The sequence below is a fragment of the Sphaeramia orbicularis genome, chromosome 17 (genome assembly GCF_902148855.1).
Source record: "Sphaeramia orbicularis chromosome 17, fSphaOr1.1, whole genome shotgun sequence".
NCBI lineage: Eukaryota > Metazoa > Chordata > Actinopteri > Kurtiformes > Apogonidae > Sphaeramia > Sphaeramia orbicularis.
The window spans coordinates 16373186-16391810 of record NC_043973.1 but is presented as its reverse complement, the minus strand read 5'-3'; positions in this window follow the sequence as shown (position 1 = coordinate 16391810).

The following is an 18625-nucleotide window of genomic DNA, read 5'->3' as shown; positions in this document are numbered from 1 at the left end:
ATTGTTAAATTCTGAATAATACTGTAATATTAGTGGGCATTAAAAATACTCAATGACTGTGAAGAGGGGTTTGAAATAACTGTTTTAAACAGTGGGAAACCTGACCGAATTAAAACGCGAATTATTAAAACCCAAGTTAAAAAAAAAGAGAGCAATGGTGTAACCAAAAAAAGAAAAATCACTGTTAAAATGAATTATAAAATTTATTCAATGATAAATACAATTAAAAACACTAGGTTTAAGAGTAGAATTTAAAAAAGAAAAACAAGGAATGAGGTGACACGATGGTCCCTTTCGAGCAGCGTCACGACGGTGATCCACGAGGTAGAGTTCCGGCCCCAGCACGTCCGACCCGCTCCGCTGCGTCGTTAGAGGCTCTATGTGCTGAGCTGCACTAGGACCCGCTCCAGCTCCAGCTCCTCTCCTTCGGGTCCACTGGCCGCACCTGACAGACGGGACACAAAGGCCAGCACAGGACACACCAGCGTACCAAACCCCTAGGCCAAAGGCCGCTCCGGTCAGAGTATATAATCAAGACTTTTTCCAATACTCACAGGCAGGGAGAGCTCTCTGCTCTCCTGCTGCTGTATACGGCCCCCCGGAGTCCTCTACACGGTGCGCTCCGGTCCGTCTTCCTGTCCGTCCGTGTAGTAGCAGTCAACCCCTTAAACCAGGTTTGACTGCTGGCCGCTGCGTGTGGTCTCACTCTGGGGTCTGGCTGGTCCTGTGCGTGCCGCTGTCTTCCGGTCGCGTCCCTCGCTCCCTCTGTGTCCCTCTCTCTCTCTGTGTCCCTCTCTCCCTGGCGTCTTCCCATAATGAGGCTTTTATTGTTCTCGTGCCCCAGTGGATACAGGTGCGTTAATTACAGAGTTCCACAGGTTGGTCAAGACAATCATGTGTTCAGGACGTTTCCATGACAGCTAACTAGGAGGCGTAACAAACTCAAATACAGACACAAATGGAAAAAAAACAAAAGCAAACCAAACCATGCAAAAAGTGAATGAAATAAAACACATCAAAATGTCACGCCAAAAACACCATCTCTTTAGCTGGATCACATGACTGATTATATTCACCCTATTCAACAGGTGAACATGGCTTTAAACAGGAGGGATGGAGGTAGGATGAAGAACCAGCACAGATCCAACTAGAATTATGAAATAAATGAGAGCACAAAACAGCATTCATATGATGAGGTGGGACAACTTCACTGAAGCTACTTTTTGCTGTTTTACAAGAAATATATTGAATGTAAGGCAAGTATATTATGCATCGAACACATATTTGATTGTGTAGATCAAAATCATGCTATTTATAATGGATTTAGTGATTTTAGCAGTATTTGATGGCCTTGTCAGATTGTCAATATGATGGCTGTTCTTGTTTTTTACACTTATTTGTGGCAAAGTTAGACTTGCAAGTGTTTTTTTTTTTTTTTTTTTTTTGCATTTCTAACAATAACTATGTCCAGTCCAAATAGATGTCAGTTGATCATTACATCCAGTTACCTTTGAATTTTGACATTGTGTACATAGCAGTACGAGAAAAACACTGGAAAATATTTTACAAATGTGACTTCATTATACCATACCAACTTTATTTATAATGCACTTTAAGAACTTTACAGCTGGCCAAAGTGCCATACACCAAACATAAAACGAGGGATTAAATAAGTAAATAAGTAATTATTATTATTATTATTATTATTATTATTATCAATCATTATTCATTTTGCCTGCTTGGTTATAATTACTAAAAGAGCAAAAAAAAAGAAAAAAAAGGATGCCTTGCTTTGCACCAAGGTTATTATTGTTAACGAAAACTAACAAAATTACGAAAACTAGAATTGAAAAAACATTTTCGTTAACTGAAATAAATAAAAACTAGAATTAAAAGAAAAAATGAAAACTAACTGAAACTGTATCGTGTGCTTACAAAACCAACTAAAACATCTAAAAATTATGGATAAAATTCCCTTTGTTTTCGTCTTTGTCAATGACGGATTGATACGAAAGTAATTTATTTCACTGTAGCAATTTTAGCTAGCGGCACCATACGGTACTTCACGGTTTGTCACTTCTCGTCATTTGTTGTTTATAGTCAGTTTCTCATCCCCACTCTACCTGGAAACATGGAGACTAAAGTTGGGAGAAAGCAGCAGAGTCCTGTCTGGGATTTATTTGAATACGACAGCGAAGATGAGAAAAGATACTACAAAACTGAAATTAATACAAAAACTAAACTAAAACTAAGCATTTAGAAAAAAATGAAAACTAATAAAAACTTGCAAACCTGCTCTAAAAACGAATAAAAACTAACTGAATTAGAGAAAAAAAGGGAAAACTAAATAAAACTAAACTATAATGAAAAATCCAAAACTAGTATGTCTTTCATTTATTTCTCCCTGTTGTGTCAAAGTCTTCTTTTCTCCAAATTTTTACTTAAAAATCTCAAGCCCAAACCAAACATACTTGATAAGACAGGTTGAATAGAATAGAACCACACATGTAAACTCATATTTAGGGTAAAAAAAAAAGGACTAGAAATAATCTTTACATAAAAATTAATCAAAAAAGATAAGAACAGTACTATTTGAAGCGTACCCAGGAGTGTGTTTTCTCTTATTTTTGTTAAATTATACAATCTCAAAACTGTACAGAAACTGTTTTATAATACTGGTTTGATATTCTTGCAGTTCTGGTAAATTAAATACATAGATTGGAAACAAAGAATGAACCGAGAGTGGAAAAAAAATGAAATTTGAGTGTGTGGTCATTGACCGCCGAGGGCAAATCATCCTCATCTCCAAACTCATCCTCTGAGACGTTCACTCAGAGTTCACAGGTTGGCAGATGATGAGGTCTCCGTTCCAGTGTCTCCTGGCCAGGATTTGTATTGTTCATTCTGAATATGAATCCGGGGGTTTTAGGCGTCAGTCGATCACTGCAGCTGAAATCCTTCATACAGAGAGGAGGGAGAGATGACCCACTTAAGCTAATAATGTCCAGATAATTTGGGACATAAGCACTTTGGTAAAGATGCAAGGATGTGACTGTATCATAAGAGTGTTTATATATTTAGTTTGGTATATTGTTGAAAAGATGTTCTGTGATATTGTTTGTATGACCAGTCGGAGTCAGTGATGAATAATATGTATTTTTATCATTATTTAAATATGAACCACAGATGCTACGACTAAAGACAAAAGACTCTGATCCATTGCTGCTGATGTCGCTGAAAGTTCTCCTAATGTTTATAATACAGAGTGTCCCATAAGTCTCCATACATAGGAAAAATAAACGTTTCTTGACATAAACCATTTTTATTTATATAATATGCTCTATATGACTGCCATTTTGTCAGGAACACATTTCAATGCGTGTCTGCTGAAGAACTATAAAGAAGAAATATAACGAAATACATGTTAGAACCATATATGTATGGAATGTATTATGTCTCCTATGTATGGAGACTTATGGGACACCCTGTAGTTATTTTTGTGGTTTAGCACTGTGGATGTCTTAGACCAGGGATCTCAAACTCATTTTTTTTCAGGTTCCACTTTCAGCCCAATTTGATCTTCAGTGGGCCGGACCAGTAAAATAATATCATAATAACCGATAAGTAATGACAACTCCAAATTTTGGTCTCTGTTTTAGTGCAAAAAAACCCATTAAATTATGAAAATACTTACTTTTATAAACTATCAAAAAAAAGAAAAAAAAAAGAAAAAAATTAAATTTCAGTAAAAAAAACTTAAGAAAATTTTGTGCAATTTTAACAATATTATGCTTCAACTTATCATTTCTACATGTGCATTATGGATCGGATCTACAAAGACACTAAACACTTAGTAACAGGCAGAAAATGGTTAAAATTGTGCTTAATTTTCTTTAGACATTTCAGGTTGTTCATATTTGTTCAGGTTATTCACACTTTATTGTTACAGGATAGTTTGTAAATGTAAATATTTCCATAATTTAATGTTATTTTTTTGCCCTAAAACATAGGAAAAAAATTTAAAGTTTGTATTATTTATAGGCATAATGTAATATTTTTCTCACATCAAAGCGAGAGAAAAATATGGAGTCATTGTTTTTTGCAGGTTATTATGCTGTTATTATTTTACTTCATCATCATATCGGTCTGTATGTGGAACTAAAATGAGTTCGACAGCGTTGACTGTGGAATTTTTGCACTTTACAAATTCATCCCAGCGGCCGGATTGGAACCTTTTGCGGCATGTTTGAGACCCCTGTCTTAGACCAACCCAGTCTCTTATCAAAATGTGAAATAGCTAGCTGCAAGCAGTCTCACGTGACCCATCTGGAGGCCAATGGAAAAGAATGGGATTAAAAAAAAAAATGTGAACAGTTTACAATTTTCATGCCATAATTGTGAAACTGATGTGAAACTTGCACTGTAGATAAACGTAGCTATTGCACATTTTGATATGAGACTGGGTTGCTTAGACCTGAGGGGTGAGATCAGTACCATGTTTGGTGATTTTTATCCTAGAATAGAAAAGAGATATAAAAACACACAACATCACTTGTCTCACAAAACCATCATTTAGTTCAGATTAGATGTTATCAGGTGGTGTTGTAAGTTGCTAGTATCTGTATAAGATGTAAAACAGGGCGGTCAAACTCATTTTAGTTCAGGGGCCACATCCATCCTAATATGATGTAAAGTGGGCCGGACCAGTAAAGGAATATAAACAATAGGATAAGAACTTTTGAGTGAAAAAAGTAAATTCCGTAAAATAAAAAATACATTTAATTATGCTTAAATATCCTACAATACAAGCAAAAATACACTTAATTATGCTTAAAAATCCTACAATACTCACAAAAATACACTTAAATATGCTTAAATGTCCTACAACACAAGCAAAAATACACTTAAAATTCCGTAATTAAAATGTTTACATCTACGAATTGTACTTGAACTGAAAATTCTTTAGTAAAATAAGTGCAATGTTAACAATATTACACCTTAGTTTATCATTTATACATGTGAATCACAACTTAGAGATCACAGTAGATCTACAAATACACCAAACATTAAATAACAGGGAGAATATTATTAAAATTCCACATACTTCTCTTAAGACATTTCAGATATTCACATTTTTTTTTGTAAAAGACTAGTCTGTAAATGTGAACATTTTTGTGTAATTTTACATTTTTTACACTAAAACAAAGAGACAAATTTGCAGTTTTCATTATTTATAGTTTATTACGATAATATTTTACTGGTCTGATCCACTTTAGAATTAACTGACCTAAAATTATTTTAACATCCTTGATTGTTAATATTTTCAGTGTGATTTTTGTAATTCACAAATTCATCCCACAGGCTGAATTGAACCCTTTGGCGGGCCGGATTTGGCCCCCAGGCCGCATGTTTGACACCCCTGATGTAAAAGATCATCAAAGAGGTCATCTGATTGTTATGAAACCAACAGTTTCACAAAATAAATATTGTAGGACTCCGATCAGCCTCTGGTCTCCATTGAAGACCTCAAGGCCGCCACATGGTTACACCCAAATATTGAGATTTTGCATCTTTAATCTAAATATCTTTGTATGAGTATGCACATTAAACACATTAATAACAGTGACTTCTCAGTTTTTTGAGTCGGACTATTCATGATAAAACACTGCAACTGGAGCCGAAACCTCATATTTGGGTGAGGACGTGATGATCATTTATTATGAATATTGGTTTTTCATTTAAAGAGATAATATAAAGGGAGATATTTTCAGGGAAACGGAGAAATTAAGCTTAATGTCTTATAGTTATAATGTGTATTCATGTGCAGTGTGTTTGATAGAAACATATTGGAAGTTACTGATGTCATTTTTTTATTCAGTAGATGTACATTATTAGAGGTTTGTGAGTTATCAGTCTGCTGAATATAAAGGCATGGGGCCTGTATGTCTAATACACAAACTATATGATTTCACTATATTGTGGATTTCTTCATTCCTACCTCATTTCAACACTGTAAAAAAACCCAAAAAAACCCCCCAAAACTGTAGGTGAAAATACAATGCAAAGTTGTTTATTTGAAAAGATTTTTGTGTTAATGATTAAACCAAATACAGCTGCAGTTTGTACAGGAAGAGTATGTGAACAAAACCAGATTTATATGTAGAAGTGAAGTATTTCTATTGTTTTCAGAAAATAAAACTGTAAATTGAAAAACAATGTGATGCCATTTAAATTGCAAGACCACAATGTTGAAAAAACAGCCTATTTGCTTTTTTTTTTTTTTTTTTTAACCCTTTCTTGCATGAATTATGAGAACCTTAATGGGTCAAAACACAGTAATGTCCCATCAGAGAGCGAACTTTAATTGATTGCCATTCCAACATTTATTTCAACATAAAGCAGCTCCTTGTTTTGGATAATCCCTTATGGTCCAACTAAAGCAAAAATGAATTTAAAAATAAAAATGTGGGTCAAATTGTCTCTAAAATGTCCCATCAGAGAGATTTTGAATACCGTGTTTTGACCCTAATCAAGATATTGAGTGTTTTTATTCCTCTTTAGGCATGACAAAAACAATGTGATTGAAACATTTTTTTGAACGTATTTTTCATGGAGTTGCAAAAATATCCACTCAGCTGAACATCATGCATTTAATTTTTGAAGCAAAGAAACATGCATTTACTGATATACTGAATGAAAACTATGAAATATATTTTTTTTAAATGCTGCTAATCTGGTGTTTTGTCACATTTTAACATACTCTAATATTAGTTATTATTACTTTATGGACATAATATGCAAAAAAAAAAAACCTTTTTGTTTAAGAAAAATGGTTAATTACAGTCTATTAACAATAACAAGTGATTGATTTACACTCAAACATGTTAGTGCAGATCAGGTTTATCAAGAACAGCAAAGTTACAGTAATGGTATGAATGTCAGTGTATGGGATGGTGTATAGGCGTCCACTGTTTTGGCTGATATGGAACTAAAACAACAAAATCCATGAAAATACAAGAGAACAGCTGTAGAATAACTGTCTACTGTAGTGACCACTATGCATGAAAGGATTAAATAAAAAAAAAAAGTAATGAAAAAGTAAACGTTTAACAATGTAACATTTTAAACATGTAATTTAACAGCCAGCTATGGCTCAGTTGGTAAAATCGGTCGTTTGCTGACCAAAGGGTTGGGGGTTAAAATCCTGGCTCTGATTTTTGACATGTCAAAGTGTTGTTACAAAACACTGAACCCTAAATTGCTCCCAGTAGGACCTGGTGGCTTTGCCAAGTATTGTGTGCACTATGAAGGTGTATAAAATGCACGGTATACAGTAGGTGCAGTCCATTTGCCATTTAATAATAATAATAATAATAATAATAATAAATTTTATTTGTATAGCACCTTTCATACAGAAATTGTAGCCCAAAGTGCTTCACATTGATTGAAAAAATATAAAATAAAATATTAAAATACATTAAGATTTGATTATACATCAAGAAATAAAATGAAATTTGAGAGAAATACAATAAAATAAAAATAAATATAAAAACAGCGCACATTAAAATATTTGATTATGTATAGAATTTTTGAAGTGCAAGAAATAAGATGAAATTTGAAATACAATAAAATAAAAAATAAAAACAGAAATACAATAAAATAAAATAAAAATTAAAAAACACACATTCCTGGTTCCTGAATTGTGACCCCATTTTTTTTTAATCTCCTTTCAAAGGCTAATGAGAATAAAAATGTTTTTAATTTGGTTTTAAATATATTCAGTGAACTGGCTTCTCTAAAGTCTTTTGGAATTGTTTTGGAATTCCATAACTTTGGTGCATAGTTAGTAAAGGCTGCGTCCCCCATTTTCTTTGTAATATTTCTGGGAGTCGCTAGTAACCCTGCGTTTGATGACCTCAGTGTTCTAGTTTGTACATAATTGATCAGTGAGTTTGCAATGTAACTTGGTCCGGTTCCATTTAGAGCTTTATACGTGAGGAGTAGTAAATTCAAATTCAATTTTAAGTATACATGTTTAAAATCTACACGTTACTCCGTAAATATATTTATGGTTTGATGTGTTTTTTACAGTTTTGTTCTGGTAACCACAGCTGCCAGTTTTTTTTTCTCCATACAAACAACATGATTTTTTTTTTTTTTTTTTACAGTGAACCACTGCTTGTTTGACAGATGAAAACTCTGACAGTTGATCTTTTACTCCAGTGCTGTACCTGTAAAACTTTTAAGTACTTGAACTGTAGTTAAGTATTTACAATCTATGCAACCTCATATTTCTTCTCAAGCACTCTACACTCTTCAAAAGGATGACATTAATGTGATATGATGAAAATTTCAGATGTACTGCTGAAAACACACTTCTAAAACACCCGAGCCTCTAATTTAATCATTCATGACTTTCCATCCTAAACCCTGACTTTAACTACTGATGATTTTCAATAGCCTAATTTGGCCTCCACACACACACACACACACACACTAATCTATAGCAGACAAATGAGGCTGGGCTAACAGAGTGGTGCACAGAGAGAACAGATCGACTCAGAGAGAGGCCTAATTAGCAGAGACTCATTAGGAGTCTTTAAGAGGCTGTGATTAGGGATGTTTGTTCACACAGCATGCTGCTGCTGCTGGGCTTAATGACTGGGACTGATCGCTAGCTAGTTTAGCCTACAGCGTGACCGGGGTTGGAGGAGGGTTGAGTGTGGCTGTGTCTAAACAAGTCATTTATCTGCAGTTAACTGACATTAGGTAAATGAAGTAGAGCATCTTTGGGCTCTACCACATCTTACACACCTATGAGATGACAAAAGAGTCCTTAACGTAACACAACTACAGAGCTGTTGCCGTGGTAATGATTCATCATGCCATCCAGTTGGCCAGTTTCCATTCTTTTGTTAAGAGACAGCTGGTACTAACTATGTTTTTAACCTTAAAGTCAGGACAAAAAGAGCCAGACTGTTTCCTCCTATTATTATTTAAGCCACAGGTGTCAAACGTGTGGCCTGGGGGCCAAATCCGGCCCGCCAAAGGGTCCAGTCTGGCCCCTGGGATGAATTTGTGAAATACAAAAATTACACTGAAGATGTTAATCATTTTAGTTCAGGTTCCACATACAGACCAATTTAATCTCCAGTGAGTCGGATCAGTAAAATACTATCAGAATAACCTATAAATACTCTCAACTCCAATTTTTTCCCCTTGTAAATAGAAACATTTTCATGCCATTTTACTGTATTTACACTAAAACAAACTAACATTTCACAAAAACATGAATAACCTCAACAAGTATGAACATTTTAAAATGTCTGAAGTGTAATTTTAACAATATTCAGCCTGTTATTAAATGTTTTGTGTATTTGTAGATCCACTGTGATCTGTAAGCTGTAATGTACATGTGTAAAGGATAGACTGAGACATAATATTGTTAAAAATTGCACTTAGTTTTCTTAAGAAATTTCAGTTTGTTCATGTTATTCACATATTTTTAAAGGATAGTTGGTAGATGTAAACCTTTTCATTGCATAATTTTACTTTTTGTGCTCTAACACATAGAAGAGAGTTTGGAGTTGACATTATTTATATATTATTATGTATTATTTCACTGGTCCAGCCCACTGCAGATCAAATTTGACTGAACGTAGCCCCTGAACTAAGATGAGTTTGAAACCCCTGATTTAAGCTGTTGCACATGTTTTCCAGTTACTTGTAGCCACTGAACCTTTTTATACTGTCATCTACTGGAGAGGCAACGTCAAAGAAAAGGACACAAAACAACTGGACAAACTGGTGACAAAAGATGGTTCAGTGTTTGGAGAGAAGCTGGACACACTAGGGCAGGGTTTTCCAACCTTGGGGTCCGGGCCCTACGGGGGGTCGCCTGGAATTCAAATTTTGAGAAATTGATAAAAATAAAAACATACCGATAAAAAGTATATGGTGAGTTGACAGAGACGATCACAATACATAAAAGACATGACAAACTGTGAAGCTGAAACTGAAGCACTGTGGTACTGTTCTGTCTTCTACAGCCTTGACTGGAATTTTTGCACTTTGCAAATTCATCCCAGGGGCTGGATTGGAACCTTTGGCGGGCCGCGATTGGCCCCCAGGCCGCATGTTTGAGACCCCTACCCTAAAGTGTTAATACATGAGTCGATAAAGTACATCTGTATCTATATCAGATTTTAGCTCAATATTTGACCCACAGACATGAGAGCGGCATTGAACTGTCCTGTTGTTTGATAAGAAAAGTAAAAGATAATCATTTCGGTAACACTTTACTTGAAGGTCTAGTTTATAATGCATTAAGCGCACATTCATAAGACATTATAATGCATTTATAATGCATTATAAAAGTCATTACAACAGTTTATGATCATGTACAACAACTTATACCAAGGTTAATAAAGTATTATAAGTTTAGGCGTACTGAATTATAAATTCAGCTTTCATAATGTTTTATACATCCATACCAAAGCAGTGTGAAGGAATTTATTTTTTTAGGTGGGGAATTTTTATTAGGTTTTGTCACTGGTCCCTCTACCCATTTATTTTAGGGATTTCATATTTATAAAAAAAAAAAAAAAAAGAAAATATGTGTTTGAATTAAGACAAATTTAGAGCTGCCACATTATTTTTTATTTATGTACAAAGCAACATGTAACACTTCTATTTACTGTCTCTGTTCTTTTAATGTTTTGTTTTTGCAAAATAAAGAGTTATTAAGAACACTTGGATGTATAATTTTTGACTTCCACTTTACTCAGAACCAGCAGATACTGCTCATACACCATCACACTTGTGTTATAATATCATACAATTGCTAATACAGTATTGACACTTTACTAAAAGCTCTTAAAGTCCTCCTGTAACTTATTATTGATGTTTATAAGGCATTATTCAGTTTCAGAAACCACACGTCAGAGCAGTTCTTTGTGTCTTTATAACTGGCTGGCGTTATGATAGTTATAATGTGTCAGGACTTGAGACTCGTCCTACAAACACTTGTCACTTTGGTATGGATGTATAAAACATAATGAAAGCTGAATTTATAAAACATTATGCCTACACTTATAATACTTTATTAACCTTGGTATAAGTTGTTGTACATGATCATAAACTGTTGTAATGACTTTTATAATGCATTATAAATACATTATAATGTCTTATGAATGTGCGCTTAATGCATTATAAACTAGACCTTCAAGTAAAGTGTTACCATTATTTGCAAGATCAACATTTTTTTCTGCTTGAGTCATGTCATGATTTGTTGTTGTTAAAATCAGTCTCATCATCCTGGAGGATACTCTTCTTCCCTTACAGCCAAAGTCATCACATCACGCCCTTTAGTCTAACAATAAGTCTGTTTTTGGTGTAAAGCAGGAGTGTTTGAATAGACACTATGAAGAAGACAAAAACAGGTTGTACATATGGAATCTGCATCGAGCAGAGCACACTTTGCATCTTGATTCAGTGTTCGGCTAAAAGCTAATCAGGGTAACTAATGGTGCCACGTGTTTTTGTCAAGTTGAGAAACTCTAAGGTTCAAACCCATTTCAATAATCAGTGGATCCCTGCAGCACATACCCCTTCTCTTACAATCTAAAAGTTTAGCACTGAGCCCAAGCTCTTGGCTTTATAAACCCTAAACCCCTTCACTTAAATCTGATAAGAGTCCCAGCGCTATTGTGATACGATTTTCCCCCTCGGAAGTCCGTCCATGATCCCGCATTTCACTGAGTCCCTCTCGTTCCACTTCCTGAACTGGGGTGGATTGTCTGGAATAAACTCCAATCCTCCTTAAGAGAAGAGAAGAAGAGGGGGGGGTAAAAACCGAGAGGATCAGGGACGCGAGGGCCAAAGTAGAGGATCTGACAGAGCAGGAAGTAGAGTTAGCAACTCCGTGTCCTGTCCATGAATTTCTGCGGCTTTTAAGACATTATTTAACCATCCATCCGTCTGTCCGTCTGTCCGTCCATCCATCCATCCATCCATCCATCCATCCATCCATCCATCCATCCGTGCCTCTTTAGTGTCTGCAGTGGCACATTTGCTTGCAGAATGCGACAGCACTGATCCATTTGTTTGTTTTTGGAATCTCGGATTTGCACAGATAGATTAGACAACAAAAGCATATGGGAAAGATAAAGAACACTTAGGTAATGGATTTTGGCGGCCTCTCTAGCACAGCCGAGAACTCATCCTCTTTCACCTCTCATCTCTCCTCCTTTTTCTCTGCTATAAGTACTGGATGTTTGTTGTTCTCTCTCTTTTCTTTTTTTTAAGACATTTTTATGCATGTTTATGAGGATGTAGAGGTTTGGAGAAAAGTGGTTCAAAAAGGAAAAAAAGCCTAATATTCCACATATTAAGACTGAGGGTCCTCTATATTCTACCTATAATGGGATATATTATTACTGTCTGCTTTGAATGTATTTAACATTCACTTCATTTATATCACTGGTCTACAAGGAAAATGCTTCCAGAATAAAAGTAATGAAATTTTACCACATGAGAGTCACTGATAAAGAAAAATCAAGTCAAAAATGCTGGTTGGCTGAACTTTCCAAGATACAGCCTTGGGTCAAAATGTGAAATTCAAGAATTAACGAGAGAATGGGTTTGACTCAAAAGGAATATTTGTCTCAGAGCTACAAGATCTACTTCAAAACACTGTCTGCACATTAGAATACATTCACTTTACAGGCTCTATTTAGTGGAAGATTTATAAAACTACTATATAAATGTACATAAACCAATATATATGTGTAATAACACTTAATCATTTACCTTGAAAACATCAGCAAACCGGCACTTTTGTCATTTATTTTCTAATTAATCTTATTAAAATACGTAACATTTAGCACATTTAATCTCTGAAGCAAATCATTTCTAAAAAATTGTAGACCAGTGTATTTAATGCCTAGAAATTAAACATATGTAGTATTGTGCAAATGTCCCAGTCCAACATTATGTTTGTTGATTTAGTAAAGTTCTAACGACCACACCAAGGTTATTATCATTAACGAAAACTAATGAAATGATGAAAACTAGAATTGTAAAAACATTTTTGTTAACTGAAATAAATAAAAACTATAATTAAAAGAAAAAAATGATAACTAACTGAAACTGTATTGCATGCTCATAAAACTAACTAAAACATATAAAAATTATGGATAAAATTCCCTTCGTTTTCGTCTTTGTCAAAGTCGGATTGATATGAAATCAATTTATTTTGCTCCAGCAATTTTAGCTGCTGGCACCATACGGAACTTCACAGTCCATCATTTGTGGTTTAGAGTCATCTCCACTCTACCTGGAAACACGGAGACTAAAGTTGGGAGAAAGCAGCAGAGTTCTGTCTGGGATTTATTTGAATACGATGGAGAAAAAGATAAAAAATATGAAAAAACTAAAACTAAACTAAAACTAAGCATTTAGAAAACAACGAAAACTAATAAAAACTAGCAAACCTGCTCTAAAAACTAATTAAAACTAACTGAATTAGAGAAAAAAAGTCAAAACTAAATAAAACTAAACTATACTGAAAAATCCAAAACTATTATAACCTTGGACCACACATATGCATTATCCTATCCTCTCTGCATATATGTCAGTGTTTTTCAACCTTGGGGTCGGGACCCCACATAGGGTCACGTGGAATTCAGATGGGGGTCACCTGAAATTTCTAGTAATTGATACAAAAAAACAAAAAACAAAAACAACTTACCAATAAAAAATATATGATGAATTGAGTGAGACATCCACAAAACATAACAGACATGACAAAGCGCGAAGCTGAAACTGAAGCACTGTGGTACTGTTTATCTGTCAAATGTTCATTGTTTCAGATGCTGCAGCTCTTTCATAATTCATAGTTTGAGTTCTTGTTTGTTCAGTATTAATTGTCAGCCTTGTAAATACAAGCTGGACTGACTGTACATATCCTGACCAAGGAAAATCAAATTCTCACTTTGGGCTGTAATCTACACCTGGCTTTTCTACCTCCGTCCATAATAATATACATTATATAGATTAAATGTCATTTAAAATTAACATTTATTTGCATTGAAACATAATATATCAAACTATTACATGATCAAAAACAAATTAATTTGAGCAAAAAAAAGTCTCTGTTTTGAATGTGTGGGGTCTCCAGAAATTTGTGATGTTAAAATGGGGTCACGAGGCAAAAAAAGGTTGGGAACCACTGATATATGTGAAGTATGTAGAGCAGTAAAAACAAAGGTATCAGGGACAAAACAGCTTCTATCCAAACCCTTTCGTTCAAATGATATGAGGTTTATTGAATTAATTTTCTGTAATTTTATACCAGGTTTCATTCAACAGGTCAGATGTTCCTAACTGTTTGTGCTTCTTCTTGTCATTAGGTCAGAGGTCTACACTAAAAACTAACTTTAACCTTTAGAATCCATTTAGTTTTATGTGTCTTTTAAGGATTTGAACATATTTCCTGTATTTTCTTGTATCTGAAGAAAAGAGAATGATAAATAAATATGTATATTCATCTCAACCCTGGAAAAACAACAACGTTAAAGGTGGATTAAAACTAAAATTTTTCACAGGCTCCAAGCTCGCTATCAAAGTAAAAGGACAAATTCATGAGATTCTTAACCCTTTATAGGCCACTCATTGAAATACTCTGAAATTCAAAATTTTAACCTTTGTATGTTATTGGACATCATTATCTTCCTCCTCTTGTCATCAAACATCTGAGCAGCACTTGCTAAAAAATAAACAAATGCAATAAAACAACTGTTATAAGGTCATAACCTGACAAAAATCACTGTAGTTACAGTTTCAAAATGTCTGTAAAATCTCTCTGAAACACTGTATGGTGTTATAAAAACCAACATGCTCCTTAACTTCATCGGATTGGCCCCATATTTAATGTTTGTGGAAATTACCAAAAATAGTCACTTGCCTGATAAAAGGTTTATTTATTTATTTAGAACATGCAAAGAAACAAAATAAAACAAAACAAAGCAAATTAAGACAAAAACAAAATAACATTTAAATGGACAGAATCTCAGAATATCTTCAAGCACATACAAGTTTGAATATTGCATGGTCGAAAAGGAGTAGGAAGAAGTATAAACTTAAAGGTTAAACTACTATAGCCCATATTCATCAGAAAAAGGGTAAAACTACAAAAGTGTTTACATATTATGGTTGTGTGGCAATCTCTTGTAGTTGAATATGTAAGTGCATGTCAACAAGTGACAATGTTAAATAGGCACAAACCTCATAAAGACGTGGATGAAGATGCTTTCACCAGAATGGTAAACTAACATGGACATCAGAGACAAATATTTGTAGCCTGTTTCAGACCAAAGGTAATTTCTGCTTTATGCCATGGTCATAATGGAAGTGTATTATTTTAGCCCTGATCACAGTCATTTCCTAAACAAGCTGAGTCAAGCCTTAGCATTAGCAAACTTAGTATTGTCATTGTAGACACGCAATAATAATTTAAATCTGAAAAAAATGTCAGATGGTAAATACTAGCATAAAGACACCAGTGATAACACTGGTCAACAACAAATGTATTGTTTAAGTTTTTTGAGCTGATTTAGGATAATTTTGGTGTGCTGAATCCAAAAATCACATTAATTTTGCTCAATCAGGTCAACTTTCTGAACTATGCTACATATTGGCTTTTTAACATTTTTGCTTACATTAATGGGCATTTTCACATCATATGATACAAAATTCTTTCATATTTCTTGCAATAAATGAATTCTGAAGATTTTACTTTTGCCAATTTATGATTAATGTTTTTTTAATATTACAGGTGAATGAAATGGCTTCGACTAGAAGATCTTGCAAAAATAAGCCTGACGTATTCTGCTACATCTGCGGTGAATACACCATTGTACCTAACAGGAATCAAGTCATAAGTTTCATAAAGTGTGCTTACCAATCTTATTTTGGTATTAAACTTGGTGACCAAGATAAAATTTGGCCGCAGATTGTGAGAAGATCAAATTTTTCAAAATCAAATTAGCAAAAAAACCTGACCTGATTGAGAAAAACAGATGTAATTTTTGGATGCAGCGGTGCAAAATGGTCCTAATTCAGTTGAAAAAACCTAGACAACTTGCAAAAAACATTTTTTTGTAACCCAGTGTGATCACATATTAACATTTCATTCAAAACCAATCTCTGCAAGTTAGTTCACTGTTAATGTCATGAAGGTCATGAAGGAAACAAAATGATGCTAAATCACTGTCTATTATCAATTACCATGTGTAGTCTTAAAATTTTTTTCACACATAGAATAAATCAGAAAAATAAGGCACTTTAAGTATAAAAATGATATGAGTTTGTGTCCTTAGAGTGATTAGAAATATGTGAACTCAAGAAAAATGTAAAGACTCATAACGATGCAGTGATAATGAGTCCAGCTTCTGCAGCATCATTAACCCATAAAGACCCAGTGCTATGTTTGTGTCAGTTCCCAAATGAATTATTCTCTCTATTCAACCTTTCCAAAGTCATTTATCACCATCTATTCTTGTATTGTCCTCTACATTTTGCATTCTTTAAATCTAAATCAGGTATTTTAACCTCCGCTGTTCCTTGGCGGAGGTGATGTTTTCATCAGGGTTAGTTAGTTAGTTTGTTTGTTAGCAAGATGACTCAAAAAGCTACGGACGGATTTGGATGAAATTTTCAGGAAATATTGATACTGGAGTAAGGAACAAATAATTAAATTTTGGTGGTGATCAGGGGAAGGGGGGGCTGATCTGCCTTGGTGGAGGTCTGCGCTCACTGAGGGCTTTTCTAGTCTGATATTTAATTTACTGGTCATATAGATATTCATTAAAGCTCAAATTAAAGTGGAGGGTTATTATATCAGAAACAGAAAACTGAAGAGAAAGGGACTTTTTTTGGTTATACAGACCTGATCAAAATCTTAAGACCAGTTGAAAAATAGCTAGAATTTACCTTTTGCACATTTGGATCTTAATGAGGTTTTAAGTAGAGCTACAATATACAAAAGCAAGAAGGGGGAGTGAGACAAAAAGCACTTTGAAAAAGTAATTTATTGAAAACAACAAGTAAACTGAAATAGGCTGTTTATCAGCTGATCAAAAGTTTAAGACCGCAGGCTATAAAAGCCAAAATCTGCTCAAAATTCTCATTTTCTGTCGGGCATTCACACGGTCATGCCCTCCTGATGGCTAAAGCTAAGAAGCTTTCTCTTCTTGAACGTGGTCGGATCATCGAGCTGCATAAGCGAGGCCTCTCGCAGCGTGCCATTGCTGCTGAGGTTGGATGCAGTAAGACAGTCATTCTAAACTTTTTGACAGATCCTGAGCATTATGGAACAAAAAAGTCAAGTGGTAGACCCCAAAAAATTACACCTGCGCTGAGCCGGAGGATCCGATTGACTGTCCGTCAAGACACAGGGCGGTCCTCGACCCAAATTAAGGCCCTTACTGGTGCCGACTGCAGCGCAATAACCATCAGATGGCATCTGCGGGAAAAGGGTTTCAAAAACAAAAAACAAATTCAAAGACCTCGTCTCCTACAACGCCACAAAACTGCCCGTTTAGACTTCGCCAGGGAGCATCAAACATGGGACGCTGAAAGGTGGAAAAAAGTTTTATTCTCTGATGAGAAAAAATGTAACCTTGACGGTCCAGATGGCTTCCAACGTTACTGGCATGACAAGGAGATCCCACCTGAGATGTTTTCTACCTGGCACAGTGGAGGGGGGTCCATCATGATCTGGGGTGCTTTTTCATTCAGTGGAACACTGGAGCTTCAGGTGGTGCAGGGTCGTCAAACGGCGGCTGGTTACGTGCAGATGTTGCAGCGGGCATCCCTCATGACTGAGGGCCCTCGTCTGTGTGGGAACAGCTGGGTTTAAAAACAGGACAACGCTGCAGTTCACAATGCTCGCTTGATGAAGGACTTCTTCAGGGAGAATAACGTCACTCTTTTGGACCATCCCACATGTTCCCCTGATTTAAATCCCATAGAGAACATTTGGGGATGGATGGCAAGGGAAGTTTATAAAAATGGCCATCAGTTCCAGACAGTTGATGCCCTTTGTGAAGCCATCTTCACCACTTGGAGCAATGTTCCCACCAGCCTCTTGGAAAAAGTCGCATCAAGCATGCCCAAACGAATTTTTGAAGTGATTAACAAGAACAGTGGAGCTACTCATTACTGAGTCCTACTGAGAAAATTTTTTGTTCTGGTTTGGAGAGTTTTTTGTAATTTTTTGAGCGATGGTCTTAAACTTTTGATCAGCTGATAAACAGCCTATTTCAGTTTACTTGTTGTTTTCAATAAATTACTTTTTCAAAGTGCTTTTTGTCTCACTCCCCCTTCTTGCTTTTGTATATTGTAGCTCTACTTAAAACCTCATTAAGATCCAAATGTGCAAAAGGTAAATTCTAGCTATTTTTCAACTGGTCTTAAGATTTTGATCAGGTCTGTATCTATCAATAACTGAACATAAAATTAAATGTTTCCATCCACTGTCATTGATCCAACTCCATGGGTTTTACTGGTGAATCAGTGTTGTAGGTTGTGCACTTAGATCATATCAAATGGTTCCAGTGATGTT